At 37.0% G+C, this 21,959-nt stretch overlaps 1 protein-coding gene across 1 annotated transcript in view; it reads left to right on the forward strand.

The window, feature by feature from the left end:
• The first annotated feature begins 9,273 nt into the window (after positions 1–9,273).
• Positions 9,274–21,959, forward strand: part of Pcdh11x (protocadherin 11 X-linked) — a 122,957-nt gene continuing 110,271 nt past the window's right edge. The window contains exon 1 of the mRNA XM_050122387.1: positions 9,274–9,551. The gene's annotated coding sequence lies outside the window, so the exon portion shown is untranslated. The remainder of the gene's footprint in view (positions 9,552–21,959) is intronic.

The raw sequence follows: 21,959 nt of genomic DNA on the forward strand, positions 1-21,959 counted from the left end.
AAGCTAAGGCCTTAGGTATAGAGAGAATGTTCAGCCAGTAAATGCTAAGGTTCACAATGAAAGGAAAATAGAGTTTCCTAGTAGAATATACTCTTCACTTGACTTTGAGGAAGAGTCATAAAATTGCTTATTAAAGATAAAGAGTTGTCCAACTTTATAATTGAGCTTATCACCTCCATACCACTACAATCTTCTGAACAGCAAGTTTTGTCCTCTGATGTCCCTTAAAAGTCCTTGTCTACCATCTATACATCCTCATGTACTTCTTCCTTCTAGCTCCTTTTTATTGCCCACCACTCTACCTGAAGTTGGATCCACAGAGATCAAAGTGTTTAGTAGAAGTTTAAGGATAGGGCCTGGATACCAGTTTGTGTTTCTTCATTTCTTGTTAAAACCAAACACTATTTACTGCTTTCCAAAGTTTACAGAATGGATATTACTTTTTTCAACTTGCACTTCTATTTCTTCTCATACCATTTTCCAGAGTAATATTTTGCTACACTGTAGTACTTATTCGAATTGAAAGAATCAAAGGATAAGTTGTTAAAATTATGGTAGGAAAACTGAAGGAGAAAGAAAATAAAAGAAGTTTAAGAATACTTTCTGTTTCCCTTTCCATAGGACTCAGAGTATGGCTAGTTTTTATGTCCCTTTCTTCCTCTGAGACAAAGTCCAAGTTACTAGTTCTTAAATATAACTTGGGACGAAAGATTACCTTCTATTTTTTTTTTATTTATTAAGAGTTAAGTGAATCTATGCTAAGTTAATTTTATTAAAATTTTATGGAACTACAAAGTTTTATTGAGCTACAGTGATGGTTTCTTGGTAGAGCAAATGAAATATTAAAAGTATACTTTGTCAATTATCTTAGTCTACATTGTAGATCAGACATAAATATCACTGTGAAATATAGCAAGTACCAGCTGGGCGGTGGTGGCACATGCTTTTAATCTGCCTTGAGAGGCAGAGGCAAGTGGATGTCTGTGAATTCAAGGACAGCCCGGTCTATAAGTGTTAGTTCCAGGACAGGATCCAAAGCTACACAGAAATCCTGTCTCGAAAAACCAAACCAAACAAACAAAAACAAAACAGGTGCCATACTTCTATGAAATTGTTAATTTATCTTGATTTTTAAATTGGCTATTCATAAAGACATTTAAGTAAAGACTATCATGACACAAAGTTAGAGATAAAATTTAGCTTAATAAATATTTTAGTATATTTCAGTAGCATTTACTCCTTCATGAAATATTAATTTATAGCCTTAGTTGGAAAAATATGGCTTAATATGTTCAATACAAGTATGTAATTCTTGAGGTTTTTAACTAAAGATTATCTGTGAACTTGAGACTGTGAACCTCACAGTCCCGACATACATGCCTCGCCTTATTTTATAAATGTGCTTAACAGAAATGTAGCTTTCCAGATCTCCATTCATTCATGCTGGTGGGGCTGCATGGATACCAAGTAGTGTAACCATACTGTGCGTATCAAAGCATGCTTTACTACTAGATACTAGCATGTTTGATCAGAACATGATCAAAACATGTTCTGACAGTTCTGTCTTCCAACTGATACCTGTAAAGGAAATTGAGATTTTAATAATTCACAGTTTTAAGATGCTTGAAAAGCTAGGTCACTTAATAACTTTATAACCTTGTAATTTCATACTCTATGCCATTTTATTTGTGTTTTTTTTTTATTGTTGGTAATTTTTCAAATATTGTTACAACTTCGTGGTCGCCGTTTGGTGAATAAATTAAAATCAATAAAAGAAGTGTGTGCATTAATTCAGTTGCAGTGTTCAAATGTAATTAATAGCTTTGGGTGAAATATTTTACTTACTATGAACTACAAATTGTCTTACCAGAAAATTTATCCATATCAGTATCATTCACAGAATACATTATTCAAGAAAGCAACAGCAAAACTAGAAATCAATTGTCATAGGATATTGAAGTTATTTGTACCCATTCTGCTTAGAAATGTGTCTTATCATGATCAAGATCCTGAAGTGAGTAGAACATTTTTATCAGCACTGTGTTCAGGGTTTCAGAGAAAGGGGCTGGTGGATACCAAGTAGTGTAGCCATACTGTGTGTATCAAAGCATGCTTTACTACTAGATACTAGCATGTGCTAACGCCACTGAAGGAGATAAAGGAGATAGTTAATGTTGAATATTAACTTGTTGGGTTTTAAGTTCAACATGGAAACAAATTGTAGGCATGTTCAAGAAAGTTCTATGCTGTGTTATTTGAATTGGGAAAACCCATTTGAAAATCACCCTTCTATGGGTTGAGTTTCTGTAATGAATAAAGAGAAAATGTAAGCTGAAATACCAGCATTCATTGCTTTCTTCTTCATGTTCCTGATGCTCCAGTCTGCCTGTTGACTTCCATGATGTCATTTATCCTTTCAGTCTGTGAGGGGAAACAAAACACAATAAAGGAACCAACCAACCAAATAAACAAACAACAAAATTTTTCTTTTTCTTAAGTTGTTTTGTCACATATCTCATCAAAGCCATGAGAAAAGTAATTAATTAACTGTCTAACTGTAGAAAATAAACAGCTAGAGATGGACTTGACAGCAAAGCTCAAATTGTCGAGTTTACCTCAGGAAAACTAAATATTAAATAAAAAAGGTGGAAAGAAAGTTGCAAAAGTTGTAAATTTTAGAATGAATCTTTGCTCTCATCACAGAACTATAAAAAGTGGTAAGAAATTGATATTAGTATTCAATATGGAAAGGATATATACAATACTTTATTGTCATAGTCAGCTTTTGATTTATACTTTTGACCCTAAAAAGAGTACTTGTCTATGCTCCAAATCCTTTACATTTACTATCTGGTTCATCAAAAAAGATAACCACAAGAGAGTTAATACAGAGTCTAATTGCACTTTTTGTTTTATAGTTTTTTTTAATTTTACTCAAGAAATAGCAAAAATTCAATACTTTTTTTTTACACAAAATAAAATGTATCACCATTGTTAAACTGAGGTGAAAATAAATAGAATTAAATAGTTAAGACTAACTGCACTTTCCCAGTTGAGAACACAGTTGAGAACATGTTCTGTTTTAGTTTTAGGTTTTATTTATTTATTTATTTATTGGTAACAAATACAGAAACTGACATTTTGCTAAGTTTTAATAGTGAAGAACTAGAAACTGATTAATTTAAAATTGAAAACACTATCATGTTGCATTGCTGTCTAGTCATTTAAAATGTGATGACAGAAGTAATGTACTCAATGAAAAACAGCTCAAAATCGCCATACATTAATTTCTTTTTAAAATCACAGTCATAATTATTTTTAAAGGCATTTTGTCTTTTTATATTTTTTGGTAACACCCATTATAAATGTTATCATACATTAGAAAATAGAAATAATTTCACAAGCCACAAATAAGTTGAAACTGTTTGACTCATAGTCATGTTATAAAAATAAAGAAGCTTAAGAAGTAAAGAAGGCTTGGAATAGTCTGGGATTACTCCAAGAATTTTGAAAATAATGTGTCTTTATCAGTCTAAGGATACTCATTTGGCAATGTGTGAGTGTTTTCCTGTGAATGTGTGTGTTTCCTAAATGTAAAGCATTATCTGATACCTACCTTACCAAGGAAATAGTTAGGACATAATGTTGGCAAGATGAAAAAAAAATGTCTTCAATATTAAACAAGAAAAATAAAATTTAGTTTTTCTCAACAGTCAAAGTGCCTTGCAATTTTTTTACCTCATGGCACAGCATCAGAATAACTTAAGCCAATGTCCTTTTTGCAGAAAGAAATATAGAAGTTGTACATACTATTTTGAATGTTTAATTCTTTAAAAAGACAATATTTTCCTGTGCTCATGTACCGATAACATAATACAACTAATTATCTCAGAGAATGTGAAGAATATCACTTGATATAATGTAGAAAAGTCATAATACAGGACAAGAAATACATTCTTTAGTGGAAAACAGTAAGCACTAGGACTCATGCTTATTCATTTCCTGGCAATAATTAGAGTCCTGTGCTTCAGCAAAGTTCAGCTATACACACAAGGCTGTCATTCCCTGAAATTGGAAGAATTAAAAGAAAAAAAAAACTAGACCTCAGCTTTTGTCCACTCTAAGTGTCAAGCTGTTCAGGCCTGAAGGAAAGAGAACTGGATATGGCCTGATCACTCACAGTTACTCACAGTTATTTCAGGTTGTTGAAGTAATCAGTTATGGCTATAAAAATTTTTCTTCCCTGAGAAGTCCATTATTGAATTTTTTCTTGCCTCTCCTCTTTCAGTTTTTGTTTGATTGTTTTTAAGAATAGAGAACTGACTCAAACATTTCCCTCTTAATTGTCCAAGTGCTACTACAAACATCTAATATTGTTTTGGTAATGTGGTAGTGCCCAGCAAAAAGAAAGGGGGCAGGAGGAGTAAAAGAAAAAAAAAAGAGAGAGAGAGAGAGAAAAAGAAAGCTAAACCTTACAAGTTATGTCCAGGAGGGAATTGAGAACTGTGAGTCTTATTTCACAGATATGTCCTTTTTAAATTCTAATAATCTATACTGATGGAGAGGAGGATGGGTGTCAGAAGACTATTTTACTAAGTTTTCACTAATAGCACCCTCTCGTGTCTCCAGTTAAGCTATGCATATGATTTTCAGCTAGGTACAGAAAGGAAATATCTGCAGTTAAAACTATTAACAGTTTAGTTAAAAACAAGCTTTCTTCCATTTCTCATTCTTTACATTTGACAGGAGTTCAAGTGCCTTTAGTATACTTGTAGTTCTCTCAGACTTACTTTGATTTGTGTGTGTACAGGTGATGTAGCTGTAAGAAAGTCTGTAAATACAAACATAGCTTCTAAGCTTTTCAGAGCATTTGCATATACTTTACTATTTGTGAATATTACAGCATCATCCTAATACTAGTATTTTTATTTATTGCCAGAATTTTTGGAGAATGACAGCTCCTTAAATTAGTGTCAGGCAATGCTGAACATATTGGATACATTTTCTTAAAAAAATTACATATATATGTTAAGGTGAGTAATGTTAGCCTCACATTTAGATGAATGGACAGAAACATTTTAGAAAAGAACTTTGTCCCTAAATATTTAAAAAGCCCACATAGGTAGATTTAAAATTTTCTCTAGTCATATAAAAATTATGAAAAGCAAATACTTTGAATGATAGCTTTGCTCAATTACTCAGAATATGGGCATTGCATAGTGATATTGGTATTCAATATTGAGGTATTTCATACATGTATGTGAATGCCCACATATAAGAAATCTCCAATATAGCATACAGATTTTATGCTCCCAGCATATCTCACTTTGAGAATCGCATTTCATGGGATCAGAGGTCATATGTGGAAAGTGGCTATCTCGCTGGATAATACTGTCCTGTAGGTTTATTTGTATTCAACCATACAGCTAGACAGTGCCAGAGTTGAGACTCTGTATGTAGTCTAAAACTACTGTTCTTTTCTTAAACATTGAGCATTGTTATCTGCTAAAAATTGCAATCGTTATTGATTTAATATTATGCATTTAAATATGGACAATACATTTTATCATGTCTTACCTATTTATCAAATGCCCATTATCACCTGTTAACTGCAATATTTGTGTACAATGTACAGTGCAAGTTGTTTAGTACAACACAAAATAGCTGATTTATTTTTTATAAAGTAGCTATCATGTAAGAGACATGATGTGCTTGCTCTGATTAATCAGCATGGACAGTCCAATGTGTTTTGCTCTACACAGTTATAACAAGAGAGAGCAAATCCCCAAACAGATTACTCAATAAGGAGTATTCTAATGTAAGGAAAACTAAAATAAAAGAAATTCATTGTTCTCAGTGATCTCATATCAAAAATGGTTTTGGCAGAGTGACTGAGATATTTAGTAAAAGGCTGTGCCAATAGTTGTCCCTTTACTAGGAGAACATGGCTTTCGGTCCTTCTTCAAATTAACTCTTTCTTTCTTAGCATTCAATTCTACGACTGAGAAACAACTTCACTCACTGAAGTTTAAAAGATAAATCTTTTTTTATCATTAATATAATCATACAATACCATAATGGTTAAAGTTAAGAAAGTAAGCATATTTCCATACTCACAGGGTATAGATTATCACAATTACACTTTTGTATGCATAGCAGGCTCCTAATTGGAACACTGAAGAAATGCAATAAATATTACAGGTGTGAAATGCATAAATATCACAGTTGTTTCCTATCATTTCCTTCAACAAACACATTGTCACGGTATCTTTTTTATCTTTCAAAGATATGTTAATTATAAGATTTATATTAGAATTTGCATTATAAGAATCTAGAAGCACACAATCTGAAAACAATATGTGAATAAACAGCACAAAGTACTGCAAACAGTACAGGTTGGGCTTTCCAACTCTAGATTTTATAGCTATAAAACTTTAGACATTTTTCTGTTTTTGTTTCCTTTTATGTTAAAGCAAAAACAAAAATAGAAAGAAAAGAAGGAGATGCTAATAAAATCTACCTGATGGAGTGGTTTTTGAGGATTAATAGGGCTATTTAATAATGCAAGAAGTCCATAAATTCATTTAGAAAAAGGAGAACCCTTCTCTGCCGGCATAGGAAGGTTCTCATCAGTTCTTTCCGAGTGAGAATTCAGTTTGCTTTTGCCAGGTGTCCCAGCTTCTGGTTATTCATTGCTCACTGGTGCCACCCTCAGTCAGAATACAGGCAAAGAGAAATTGGGTAAAATTCTTTCATTATTTTCAGATGTGAATTTCTGTCAGTCTTGTCAACAAACTGCATTTTTTTTTCTCAGATGACCTCCTGGGTTACTTAGTAGAGTCCCCTTGGTCTATAAGTAATGTTTCTACTCCACATAGACAGCTTTCTTTTGGACTATACACATAAAAAATGAAATACTGCACTCTACACTACTAAAGTATACATATTAACCGCAAAGCTGTCATTTGGCCAAATGTAAGGATAATCCACTCTGAACAGAATGCCAGGGACTAAACTGTTTATGTTAATGTCCTGTGAAAATTACCTGTGCTTTATGAGTTTCAGTTTAGGAATTATAAAACAGACTTAACAATATTAACAACACAATTCTGTCATGATGATAGTTTTAACAACACCAAAACTCTTTACACCAAAATGAGATTAAAATCTTAAGAAATCATTTAATTGATCTCTTTTATGGGTGTTATGAAAAAAAATGTGCTTTGAAAGTATCCCCATGAAATAGATTTGTCATTATTCTAGATCTGTGATTTTTTTCATTGTGTTACTGCCATCCCTTATGATAGTATCACCCAACAGTGCAACATCCAAGTCTCAGACGAGAAACTATTTGACAGCATTTGATTTCATCCCCTACACATTTCCTTGCTCAGAAAAAGAGGACAGAACATTGCTAGATACTATGAATAATGAAGTCAGAGATACAACAGAAATAAAATGTAGTGGTAAAGTGTCTCCCTGGACAGATATTTTCTTGTGTTTTATTACATTTTGTGCAGATTGCACTGAACTGGCATACTAAGGTTTTCTCTTAACAGTAGCTTCAGGTATAAAAAAATGCAACAGAAAAAACGATCTGGGGAATTTTTGAAGTAAGTTTTAAGTAAAAAAAAATACAACTGCAAATTGGAAAAGGGTAAGGAAAATAGAGTAGGGCTTAGTAGAGTAATAAAGATTTGTGGATTCATAGTGGATTCATAAAGATTTGCCCTTAAGAGAACTTTCCCGAATAAAGCTGTTTTGAGAAAATCAACTAATAATAACTAGCAGACTATTTCTTTTTCATATTCTGTTCCTTTGTGGATGCAATCTCTCATTCTATTTTCCCTTCAGTATACAAGAGCAAAAACTGAATACTGAATTTAGTGCCTGAAAGCAGTGCATATTTTCTCTCTCTCTCTCTCTCTCTCTCTCTCTCTCTCTCTCTCTCTCTCTCTCTCTCTCTTTTAGAAACAAACATAAAAGCAAAAAGAGTTTTCCCTTTTAAAACCAAAGTGGAGAACCAGAAAGCCAAGTTTTTTCCATACATTAATCAAGGAATGTGGACTACTTCCTAAAATGCACACCTTTTGTACAAACTAATGTACACAATTCGGCTGTCTCAATCTCTGGCCTCTAGATAAATATGAGGATTTTATCCTTGCAATAAGAATCAGAGATGTCCGGGTGTTCTTACTTGTTTAGAACCCATCTGAACCAAAACCAGACAATGTCCATTGTGGCTTTAGTGCTCTTGGGAGAGCTGTCACCCCATGCCAGTCAGGGTTGCCCAATCTTATTGACAAGCATTGGGCTTGCAGCTCCATGCTGGGAACTTCCTTGTCTGGTATAGTTCCTGCCTCCCAAACAAGCTGGTGTTGTTCACATTGTGATCTCCCAACTACAGGGCAACAGTCACCTACCTGCTTATTGCTACTCTTAGTTGCCCTATGGGATAGCCAAATGCCAGTTTTCCTCCTCAGACCCTCTATCCCTCTCCACCTCACCCCATGCCAGAGGATGAGTGTGGACCTAGACAGCAACTCGCAGTTGAATAACATATTCAGAAACAGGTATTTGGCTCAAACTGCGTGTTTTCCTTGCTCTTGCCCCTACTTCCACTAGTGTATCTGATAGGTATCCTTTGTATGAGAAAATGGTGCTGCTATGTGCAGATTCTCTAGCTTGACTCAGGGAGCCATAGGATTCAAGATAAAAGCACACCAAACAAGAAAACAAAAATCAAACTTCTGTAACATAATGTAAAGGAGTGAAACTTAAAGAGTAGACATAAAGTGCAAGGAAAGGGGCACATCCCACGGATAGGAATTCATTCATGCCCTTCTTAATCTGCTCTGTGCCTCTCCCTAAACCTCCAGTCCCATAAAGTAGCTGGCAGGCAGTGTGCCTTCCTCCTCCCTCTCTGGGCCTCAAGCTTAACTTCACAAGCTTACCTCAATCTCGCCCCCGCACCACTCCTGAGGTTCAGCGTCCGCTGGGAGAGGCTGCCTCCTGAGCTCGAGTGGGATGCCGGGTGCAGGGAGTGGGGACAAAAGGGGGTACCCAGTAGTTGATGCTGTGCCATCCCCTCCCAGCAGGCGGCTAGGGCACTTGTTCACTCCTTTTCCCCGTCTCACATTCGCTCACCCCCTTCTGTCCCCCTTCCCCCCTCCTTTCTAGTCCCTCCCCCTCGCCATTGAAAAGGGCTAGCTTGGCAGCGGCTCCTTGCAGTCGACGAATTGTCAGGGCGGGAGGAGCTGTGAGCCAGAGCTACCAGCAGCGGCCCGCGCAGCAAAGCATAAAGCTAGACTACCAGAGTGCAAGGAGTGGCTGTAGCCGAGACTACTCAAGCGACACCGGCAGCCCAGCTAGCCCGGGAAGCCCCGACTAGCCTCGCAATCAGCCTCCAGGACAAACAGCTGCTCCGCGGACTGCGAGCTGTGGCGGTAGATCCCGCTACAGCAATCGCAGTCTCAGTGGAGCGGGCAGAAGCCTTTTTTCTCCTTTTTCGTTCCCCTCTTCATTCTACTCAAGAGGAATCTTAACAGGAGGTAAGTATCGGGTCCGGGTGCGAGAGGCGCTGAGGCTGGGTACACATAGCATGTCCTGCACTTAGGACTTGGTGATTGCCAGTGCGTGGGATCTGGACAATTGACCACAGCTTGCTTTTAGATAAGCTGCTGGTGGTCTCCCTTTCGGGTTCTGCTCCCTAGAGGTAAGAGAAAGAGCAAACCCTGAAGGTGAGCTTGCACAGGACATCTTTTGGTACTGCCTAGTCTTGGTTTGGTTACTTTGCTAAAACTCTCACTTTTCTCAGAAAAGTGTCCGCTCTTGAATTTCCCAGAGATTGGCTGTGCAAAAGGGTCTTTCACTTAACGAAATGTGCCCGCTTCAGTGAAGATGAATGAAACTCTGATCGTGAAAGTGTGGGGATGCAGAGTTGATGTCCCAGACTGTTGGGGATGGGGGTGTCTCCCGGAGTGATTCCAGATGAGGGGCAATGCCCCAGCAGAGAATCCGCGGTGCATCCTGTGAGCAGGCCCAGATGCGCTCCTCTCTCTGGGGTTCGGGTTTCAGTCCCTGTTTGATGACACAACCCCCTGGGGACCAGACCCTTGCTGCAAGACAGGGAAAAACATTGAGTGCAGCAGGGCGTCCAGGGTCTTCTTGGTTTGGTGCTCCCGGTGCGCTACCTTTTCTGCCTGCTCTGGGACCTAATGAATGTGGACATGGTAGATGTGGGAAATTCTGTCCCCCTTACATAAACGCAACTTCTTATAAAACAGCAACTGAAAACCGGTTTTCTTTTCTCATTGAGGGAAACAAAAAGATTTCTTAAGTCAAGCCCAACACAAAAGGGATCCCTTTTCTCTAGAGAAATTACTTGGGATTTCTTAGCCAAAATAACGTCCACCTATGTCATAAATACATGGCATTTTCCGAGACAGACTCCAAAAGCAGTTTCTTCCACAAATGAATAACCTTACTGGAACAAGTACAAAGAGGCTCTCCTTTAAGAAAATGCATCTTGCTAAGAGCGTCATTGGAAAAGGTGACTTTAAAAAGAGACCACATTGCTTTAGAGACTTGCATTTTGTCCCTGGGGTGTCAATGTCCCAGAGTACACAACAGTATCCGTTTCCGTGTCTCCCCCAAGAAAAGACTTTTCAGGGCTTAGTGAAGATGGCCCCTTTGCTGTCTGTGATTTATTTCAGACTCTGCTGTAGCAGCCTTTGTGGCTTGGGGTTCAGTGCACTGGGAAGCTCTCCTGGAGTGTGTGAGTGCAGGCAGGCACTCGCCTCTGTGAGCTGGGTGCCCTTCCAGAATGTTGTCTTGGGGGCTGGAAGTCCAACAGTGCGCCACTGCGGCACCCACCTACAAAGAAAATCCGAGAGAGAATTGGGGCTTAGGACAAAAGAAAAAAAAAATAAAAAAGAAAGGAAAACAAAAGGGCAACAGCAACACATACAATAAAAACAAAAGCATTAAGCTGTTCTTTCCCCCACTATGAGAAAACTTTCCAAAGGCTGATTTATACCAGCCTAGGGGCTGTTTCTGTACAAGAGACCTAGTGTGAAAAAAGTGGTTGAGAATCTAGGCCACGGGCAAAGGGGGCTAAAAGATGCGAGAGTGATTGGGAACAGAGGAGCCCTGTGCGTGGTCCTACCACTGTATCCAGGAAACAACCCAAGGAGCAGGCTGAGATTTCCAAACACTAAGCACATCGCCAAAATGATGAAAGCACTAGGTGACATAAAGAGACTGTCTTACTTGTCTTCCATAAAGAAAAAGGAAGGAAGGAAGGAAGGAAGGAAGGAAGGAAGGAAGGAAAGAAAGAAGAAGGCAAGCAAAACAAGTGTGACTTAGGACTTTATAAAAGAAGGGGATGGGGGAGGGTGCGCTTGCTGGCACCTCTGCAACTTTGGAAGACGTGCACTTTTAATCATATTTGAAACAAATTCTCATGGTCACGGAGAGATAGCCTCAGGGCTGTCTTTGCCTGTTTGTTAGTACTGGGGGAGGTGGCAAACCAGGGGAAGTAACTGATAGTACGTATCCATGTTTCACCTTTCTTGTCTTTGGTTTATTGGAGGTAGAACCCACAGTGTGCGGGCGGTTTTGAGAAAGAATCATGAGATGGACAAGACAAGATCTAAGTCTACCTTTATCCTGATGCTAAATTAAGAACTGCCGCGCCCATCTCGAGTCCGTGTGCCGCCGCCAGGGCGCTGAGTTTGCCAAGCTGCTAGCATGCTCCTTGGCGAGCAAGCCGCATGAATACAGTTCGTGCCGGGGTCCTCCTCGGCCGGGCCGCCCCTCCTTCTCTGGCAATGACGTCAGCGGGCCCGAGGCTCCGCGGTGTAGGAGGAGGGCAGGTGGCTTGTACCGGTCGGGGGCGTGAGCAGGCCAACATTCGGGGCGCGCTCCCGGTGTGCAGCCGCTCTATGTCTCTAAGCTCCCTTCCCGCGAATTCAATCCCCACCGGCAGCACCTCCCAGAGGCCCCGGATCCCCCAAGGCTTGTCAAGGTGCAGCCTTGCCTGCTGCGCTTTTCCAGAGCAGGCTTCAGATCCTGGTGTGTGTGTGTGTGTGTGTGTGTGTGTGTGTGTGTGTGTGTTCCCCTCCCTCCTTCCAGCAGCTCTCTGCTCTTCTGTTCTTCCCAGTTTACAGCTTGTACCTTTTTTATTCACAAGGAATTTCTGAATTTAATGGTCTAGTGCTGAATTAGAGGGCAAGTTACTAGAGATGAAATCGCTGAATCTCTACACCCCCGCCCCCGATTCATAAGGACATAGGGATATCTTTATCCCCTCCACTTGTCTCCTTCTCTGCCTGCAACCTAAGGAAATGAATTGGGAGGATGGTCCTTTTCTCAGGAAGATGGGGAGATGAGGCTTTGGGGGAGGGGACGAAGGTGAATGTTCTGGGTGGGGAGTCTGGTTGACGAAAATACTAGGCTGGAAATAGGAAATTGAACACTGAAATGTTTCTGGCTCTGTAGCAGCAGGCAAGAAGCCACCTTGCTTTTTATTCTAAGGCTGCGGAGTCACTTATGTGGACCAATGCGCCAAATTGGGAAGATTCCTGAATAAGATTTTTTACTAGACAGAAGCCTGCGCTGTAGCTTCCTTTTATAGCTTGCTCTGGTCCTTTTGAGGAACAACACCCCACTTTCCTGAAAGCAAAGCGAATCCCTTTTCAAAATGACTGTGAAGAGTATTATTTTGCTCCAAGAGAAGGGTCCTAGCGAGCAGTTGGAGAAGGTTGTACAGGGAAAAGAGGGAGGAGAAATAGGTTGGGCATGTGGACACCAACTGAAGCTTACAGCGTCACATTCCTGTGGAAATTGGATTCCAGGGGATCATAAAAAGCTGCTTAGCGAATTCTTCTGTTTTATAAATGTGGGGTTTCTATCTCACCCCCGCTTCTCTTCCTTGCTTTGATTCAAAGAGTCCTTTACATGATATATAGCTTCCTCAAACTGAAGAGTTGCTGTGCATTTGAAAGACAGAAAGAAGGGAACTCATATCAAGCATAAAACCAAGTTTATTTTCTAGGTTTAATCAGTTACTAAAGACCTACCCTCCATTTATCACCCAAGTACTATTCTGACGGATGCCCTTAATGTTGGGTTTCTGCAGCTGAAAGGCCTGGCCGAGAGGATTGCAGGTTTTACATTATCCCTTTTCCCGGTATTCCAAACTTTATGCAAGATAGAAATTTCTGAAAGTAAGATTCCTGATTGCTGGTGGCAGAAAGAAATATGATAAGGGATTTTAAAAGCAGAGCGTTGTCCATTTAAAAACAAGGTGCCTGCAACGGTCTTTGGACAATATTTATAAGATTCTTGGAGGAGCACAGGAAGGCACACAGACAAGGAGACTTTATACAAACCGCTGGCTTTGAACTACACCGAGGCTGCTACATTTCTATTAGTGGGAAAGGAAATTATTTAGGGGATAAAAACCTGAAAGCTAATTTCCTCCAGTAATCTTGGTATACATATTTGAAAGGAGGTGTCACCCAGTTATTTATTTGCCGAAAAAAAATCTCAAACATAAATTGGTCAACTATTTGCTCTAGACAAGTGTCAGACTCTAAGAATCTGAAAGAAATTATGAAAAAAATTAGCCTGGGTTTAATTGAGTTTAGGAGACTCTCATAAAGCTAGGATACAATGTGATGAATGCTCTAATTGTGTGTAATGAAGGAAGGAATTAATGATTTGCTGGGAGGTTAAAAGGATCATTTAAAAAAAATGTCTTCTTGACTATAAAAAAATAGCCATTGCTGGTTAGTGGCTAGATAAATAGACATGCATGGTTATATAGAACAAAGTAGTACAGAAAGGGCGGTGGCAGGGATATATAGATTATTGAGTTAACAGACATTTGTAATTCTTTAATTTGTAAGTTCTAGCCACCTTTGAGGATTTTTTTCAGGAAAAAAAATGCTAGTATCAGTAAAAGAAAGAACAAATATATTGCAGTAGTTGGTTCATGAAATGCTGCTTTTTTTCTTTAAATTATATTAAATAATTTGATGCCTTGTAATAGTGAATAGGGACCAATAAAGTGAGAAGCTTTTGTAAAAGGCAGAGCACAGGACACAAGAAGAACACTTAAAGTAAAACAGAACTGAGAAAGGAATGCTACTTTGTGGAAAAAGGTTTCTCTTTATTTATCTGCATACTTATATTATTTTACACATCACACTGTCCTGTCCCAATCTTGAATATTTTATCTTCTACCCAAAGAAAGTACCTTTTGTCCTATAAATCAGTATTTCTTCACCACAAGCACAGTTTTATCCACCCTACTCAATTTTTCATACACATTATTGAATCATCTCAGCACCCTACATCATTTCTCCAGTTAACTACTTCAGCTTTCTACCTAGTGCCCTCTTAAGACTTTCTTGAATTATATTTCTTTTCCTTAGACACCAGTAAGCAACTATATCTTTTTTCTTTTCATTTTTTTTCCTCTTACAGCATTATCTCTGTCATAAATTCTGTCATATCCTACTGTCCATTAGCTATCATAGCTTCTTCAGTAACCTCAAAGGAGCTATAAATAAATAAATAAATAAATAAAGCATACTTTACCCCAAATTGTTTACAAATTTGTCATTTTTTTTCCCACTAAGAATGTTTAATGTTGTCTCTGTGTCTTTTGATGCTATAAATTCAAATGGATTTTTAGTGGAATTTCTCTGATTTTTTCTATATCTATTGTGTCTGCAAATGCCTGTTTTAGTTTGTTTGCATTTAGTGTTTAATGGTGTGCATGAGAAGTATTCCAACTTTTCTGAACTGTTCATTGTACATTCTTTACAATGTTGCTTTTATATGTGAACCTTTCTGATGTGTTCTATTTTTTTTCTGGTTTGGGCCTTTCATTTTATTGGTTTTAGTGACTTTTGTTTTTTTTTTTTTAAATTTCCTACTCCTGAGAATTCTCTGTTCAGCTCAGTGCCCCATTTTATAATTGGGTTGATTAGCCTTTTATGGCCTAGTTTCTTGAGTTCTTTATATATTTTGGAGATCAGACCTTTGTCAGTTGCGGGGTTGGTGAAGATCTTCTCCCAGTCAGTGGGTTGCCTTTCTGTCTTAGCAACAGTGTCCTTTGCTTTACAGAAGCTTCTCAGTCTCAGGAGGTCCCATTTATTCAATGATGCCCTTAATGTCTGTGCTGCTCGGGTTATACATAGGAAGTGGTCTCCTGTGCCCATGTGTTGTAGAGTGCTTCCCACTTTCTCTTCTATCAGGTTCAGTGAGTTCAAATGGCCAAAAGTCACCTAAGGTCATGCTCAACTTCCTTAACAATCAGGGATATGCAAATCAAGACAACTTTAAAATACCATCTTACACCTGTCAGAATGGCTAAAATAAAAAAACACCAATGATAATAGCCCTTTCTGGAGAGGTTGTGGAGAAAGGGGTACACTCATCCATTGCTGGTGGGAATGCAAACTTGTGCAACCACTTTGGAAAGCAGTGTGGTGGTTTCTCAGGAAATTCAGGATCAACCTACCCCTGGACCCAGCAATACCACTCTTGGGAATATGCCCTATCATACAACAAAAGTATATGCTCAACTATGTTCATAGCAGCATTGTTTGTAATAGCCAGAACCTGGAAACAACCTAGATGCCCTTCAATGGAAGAATGGATGAAGAAAGTATGGAATATATACATATTAGAGTACTACTCAGCAGTAAAAGCAATGACTTCTTGAATTTTGTATGCAAATGGACAGAAATAGAAAACACTATCCTGAGTGAGGTAAGCCAGACCCAAAAAGAGGAACATGGAATGTACTCACTCATATTTGGTTTCTAGCCATAAATAAAGGACAATAAACAAACAAACAAACAAATAAATAAGTACATTTCCTGCTCCTTTTTACTTAGTGAGATTATTGTAACAGCATAAGTTTAAATATTAGGAGAGATTATCATCATTTTCAGGATTTAAGACAAGATGTTTAAAGCCCAATTTGTGTTTCTATCAACATATGCAGTTACCATGTCCAGAGATAAAGGAATCTTTTTGTACAAAAAATTAAACTTATAAAATTTCTTGATATGTGTAAAGAAAAGAAAGTAATTATCATGTTATTCTACATTGTGTAAGTTTAGCTCAATGTTGTTGGGAATTCCTAGGGAAAAATTTGCTATACATACTTTTATTCAGAAAAGATATGTTAATTTTACCTTGGGGAAAATAAAATCTATAATAAGTACATTTATTTAAACTTTTTAACTTTATATTATAACATTCTGAATTACATGTGTGAGCAGAGTTCTGTTGTTGGAAGACTTTCTTGATCATTTAGTATCCAGAATGAATAAAAAATAGGTGAGATTCCCTGATATTGTAGATTAGTTTCTAATATTTAAACTGGTCATGTTTAAAAATATCATTTGGCTTCAGTTAATTATAAAAGGCATACCTACAAAACCCAATTTGAGAAAGAAAAAAGTCACTGACTTATATGACGTGTTTTTTCAAGATTAGCCCATGCAATAACAATGGTAAAGCATGTGCTTATCAATAGATGAAAATTAGATTAGGTTGAAAGTGTCTTTAGAGTGTTAGTTCTATACATATCAAGATTGAATTTTTATTATAACTAAATAAAAATAAAAAGCTGGGCCTTTTCCATTTCAACTTAGAATTTAAAAAAAAAATGATTTGTCCAAATCATAAATGTTTCTATTATCTTTTACACTCTGAAATTCTTCAAGTATTCAGAAATTTAAAGTACCATTTTTTATTATTTCTAATGCTCTAAATATTGAACGGTTAAACTAAAAATGACAATGAGGATAGTTGTCCCTTCCTGCACAAATATGACAGAATGATTTCTTCACCTAATTCACTCATCTAGAATGTTGACAATTTATAGTAAAAAGAGCAAGTCAAAAAAGAAAAGAGATCCCAGAATGAGAATTGTCTTTCTTCAGTTTACATTGTTTTTTATAACATAACATTTTTTTAGATTTACAATGTTAAAATTATTTTTAATTAATGAGGATAGCTCATTTCTTTAAAAATTCTTTGTTATTAGAATTCAAACTGAAATTTAAAATAATTTTGCACTTCATTTGCTAACCTAATATAAAATGAAAGTCAAGTATTGCTTTCAGCCACAAATTTGATTCATTTTCTCTTTATTTATTTATTTAAATTTATTAAAGATTTCTGTCTCTTCCCCACCGCTGCCTCCCCTTTCCCTCCCCCTCCCCCAATCAAGTCCCCCTCATTTGTCAGCCCAAAGAGCAATCAGGGTTCTCTGCCCTGTGGGAAGTCCAAGGACCACCCTCCTCCATCCAGGTCTCATAAGGTGAGCATCCAAACTGCCTAGGCTCCCACAAAGTGAATACGTGCAGTAGGCTCAAAAACCATTGCCATTTACCCTATGTTTTTTTTTTTTATCTTTCTTGGAATTGGTTGGTTTGATCCATCACAGGGATAGTTACTCTAGACAGAGACAGGAAGGTCCATTTGTTCCCACCACAGGAGCCTTTTTGGGAAATTTAGAAATCCTGCTGGACAGTTCTATGCCTTGAGAAAAGCCACCAACCAAGTTTTTGTCTTAGTGCAAGAATGTACCTTGAACATACCAGGGNTCCTGTCTAAATATCAGACAGATAGAATTAGTTAGAACTATCTTCTCAGTGAAAGGTAAAGGGATTGCTGTTATTCAGTCTTCAAGCCTGGATTTTTTTATGTCATTCTTTTTTGCCTCTTATGTTTCTCTGGGTTATTTTATTCCAGTTCTGGATGTAAAAAGCAAAACAAACAAACAAACAAAAACAAACAAACAAAAGCCTTAGATTAAAAACTAAAAATCCCAAAGGTCAGTACCTTCACTTATATTAAAAACAAGTTTGCTATTTGGTTGCTTGCTATTTATTTTCATTCCATTTAGTATCTTTGTGCATTGATTTTATGAAAGTATATCATAAAATAGTAGGATTGTTGACATGTTAATAGTATACATTCCAGACACTTAGATATTCCCTTCATTTTATTTATAGAAAGAATTGAAATAATGGCCATTCATAATATCACTCCATTAAGTTTGAGTGGCAAATGTGCTAGATCTTAATTCACAGCACTTGTAAGACATCTGTATGTTTCCGTAGGGGGAATTTATCAATAATTTTAAAGTAGTGTCTTGCTTTACTCATGTTGTCTTAGAAGCCGCATGAGTGTTATTCAATTGTTTGTAGGTTTGCATTATATCCAACAAAAGACACTAAGCTTCCAATAGTCAAATCTATTGTTTTGCCTTCAGGATTAGAAAGATTTTCTTCTTAATTTTGACATGGCAAGTGAGAGTGGGGAATTTACTTAAATTATGAGAACATCAGGTATTTTATAATTCATTAGTATATATAGGGTAGCCTTGAGCAAATAACTTTCACTCCCTGAAGAAGTTATCTCAAATGGATAATGAAGGAGATGTAAATTACTTCAACGCTCTTTGCAATAAAAGAAAGTCTTGTAATGCTTCACAAAAGACAGTATATACTACATTCATCTTTGTTCTTTGGCTTTATAAGCATTACCACATTCAGTATATTGACTCTTTAACCACTGATAATGAAAATATAGTGGCTTATTTAGCATTGCAATTCATTGCATGTGGGAGATGGACAGGATGGCAAAGGATAATGTCTCTTAAATTTAAAATATTAATGACTTTGAGGAGTTTACATGACAGGTCAGGAGCAATTAACATCAGCAACAAATAAAATACACTAAAGGATTTATTGATATTGATGCCAAATTAGTAAAATATCAGTACATTAAAATATATAAATATTTTAATTTAAAAATAATTTGTAAATTATTTATTGTAGATAGCTAAAATATACATGCATGTAAGAATGGTTTTATTTTTATAAGTGGATATTTATTCTGCAGACTTAAAGATACATTTTTATGATGTTTCATACGAAGTTTGGAGAGAGTTTAAGAGAAATTTTCTACGATTTTATTATTCAGTATTTCAAAGTGTATGCTGAGTGTTAGAAAGTATCTGTCAGACAAAAAGGTAAGCAGGCTAAATATTTCAAAGCAAATTTTACTTTTTTTCATAAATAACCTTGTACAGCTGTATTTTCCTTGAAGAAAGTGGAAATTCAAATGGAGCAAAAACACCAACCAGAATGTTATGTGATGGGGCTTGGATTTCAGTCTAGTGTGATGTATGCAATCTTTTTGAAACTGCATGTGTTAGATTATCTTTTTCTGAGTTCATATATAACATGTTTAGAACACCTTAAGTTTTATATGTCTGTGGCTTACTAAGATAAAAAAAAAAATCTTCTAAAACATCAGGCCACATTTCATTCAAAGAGATGCTTAGGAAAAGGTATTAAACACACAAGCCCGTGCGCACACACACACTCAAAAGCCTATAGAAACAAACAAAGATAAAAACCTTTAAGCAGGCTGCATCCCCATTTTTTTTTTTCTTTTTAGAACAGAAAATGCTATGCTCAGTTTAATTCTGTTATCTTTGCCTCCTTTGTTTTCAAGTAGGCAGTTTGTGGAGCTCTCCTTGTTTGCAATTTTTCTTAGTCACTACATAGAGTAGATCTAACAATCACTAGATACAGTAGTTACATTTTATATACACTGTTCAGTTTATAAAGTGAAGGTATGTGAAGTCATAATTATATAGGGGACAGATTATAAATCCATTGAACATCACACACTTTGTGTCCTACAATTGTGTTCAAAAGTAAACAAATTTGGAATGTGAGGCAAATGCTCCATAAAATGTATAGCTGTAAATTGGTAGCTTTAACACTTTCAAAGTACATTGAGAAATAGAGCCAGTAGACAATTTGTAATCAATCAAAATCACTGCTAATGACTTGTTATTTTAAACTCCGGTTTCTCAGAAGGTGTATTTTATTTCTGTACTTCTCCAACTTTAACGTGCAGACCAATTATCTAGAAATCTTGATAAATGCAAATTTTTATTCAGTAGCTTCTGGGTAAGACCTGTAATTTTGCATTTCTGAAGAATGGTGTGGGTATATTGATCCTGTTCCACCTCTGTCTCACACACAGTAGAAAGGAGCCAACTCATCATCATGTAGACAAAGGTGAAGTCAAACAAAAGTAACATAATTTAAAAAATAAGCAATTTGAGTTATTGTGAAAAGGATCAGACATTTAAAAATAAATGAAATGTATAATTATTTGCATTTTGATAAAGTTGACCTTAATCTTTGGTCTGAGTAATTTAGTTGACAATATCATCAAAATGATAACCAGTTCCTTGTTTGTCTTATGCTTAACTTTTAAACATCTCCACATAAATGCATTTATATAGCATGGAATCTGAAAACCATGGAACACACACTTTAATAGTTTGCCAATATTTTTAAAAATTTCAAAGAGTCTAAAAGCTGTTATTATTTTTTAGCAGGGTAGAGCTTCTTGAAATATCTTAATGATTTTTAATATTTAGTATGTGTTTGTGTATGTGCACATCATGTAATGTGTGTAAAAATCAGCAGACGGCTCTCAGGAATCCATTCCCTCCTACTATTTTAGTCTGGAGAGTGAACACTGATCATCTGGCTTCACAGTAAGTACCTTTACCCATTTTTTTTTCTAGCATGATAAAATATTTTAAATAGATCTGTCACTCAGTCATTCTTATTTCAAAGCAGCCAATTGAATTTTTACATCTCTATCTTAAAATATTTCTTTCTTTACTTTTAAAAATAAGTATCTGACACTTTGCAGTTCAAGGACACCAAAAAATCATAGGTTTATATGTATTTTTTTTTTCTATTCACACACACACAAAATCCTAAAAGCTGGGAACAAATGATAAATTAAACATGTAGTTGGAGCTGCGGGTAGCGTTCCTGCCACCCAGCTCCCGGCAACCTGGATAGCTTATGCCCCAAAATAACAACACACAAATTGTATTCATATAAAGACTGCTTGGCCCATTTCTATTAATGTGTGTAGCACCACGAGCTGGTGACTTACCAGGGAGATTCTAGCCTACGTCCATCTTGGGTCGGAGCTTCATTGCATCTGCCTCACTTCCTCTTCCTCCCAGCATTCTGTTCTGTTTACTCCACTGTTGGAGCCCGTTTGGGTCCAACACAAACTTCCTAACTTGGCTGGAATGGAGTCGTGAGGAATAATCAGACACAACTTACACGGTCATCTTGGAAAAGGCCAGCCTCCGTTTATTGTCCCAACATCTTATATATCCATCCCAAATGAGCGGGAACACACAAAGGCTGTTGCCTAGGTAACCAGGTGCCTCGGCTTTAGTCAGTCCGCATCTAGCAGTCAGGTAGGTCCTAAATTAGCATCTCTATAAGATAACCTTCAAATTGCATAAGGAAAGAAACCCCAAACATCCTGACCAGTTTCAGTCAACACCTCTTCTCAGGTAATCCACACTTTAACAAAGGAAGCTAGGAGCAAGGCATCCTGGCTTTTGTTAAGGGCAGACAGCTTGTCTGCAGAACTATGTATCAGCTCAAACCAGGGCAATGGCTTTTGTGGCATATCAGAATATGCGCCCACAATCCACTCTCTCTTATTAATTTTAAAAAACCCTGTGCTTCTGCAACAGGACAGATACGCTGCATCTGCCTTGGGCAAAGTCCTCTTCATTTACCCAAATTTTCCCGTCATTGGAACAGGCATCTTTTATGCAAGCCCCTGTCTTAGGCATCTGGGGAGAAGAAGCTTCAAACCTGTCATTGATTGCCGACCTCTGTAAAGAGAAGAGATTAGTGGAGAGAAATATACTTTTCAGGCCCTGTGTATCAGCCATACCTTGTCAGGATGCATCACAATGCTTTATGTATAATTATGCTCCCAAAGACTATATTCTCCTATCTTAAAGGAGAGTAGAATCACCCGAGTTGAAGATGTTTCTTCCGCTGGTACAGAAC

The sequence above is a fragment of the Alexandromys fortis genome, unplaced genomic scaffold (assembly GCF_014885135.2).
Source record: "Alexandromys fortis isolate MF-2015 unplaced genomic scaffold, M_Fortis_MF-2015_v1.1 scaffold_187, whole genome shotgun sequence".
Lineage (NCBI taxonomy): Eukaryota > Metazoa > Chordata > Mammalia > Rodentia > Cricetidae > Alexandromys > Alexandromys fortis.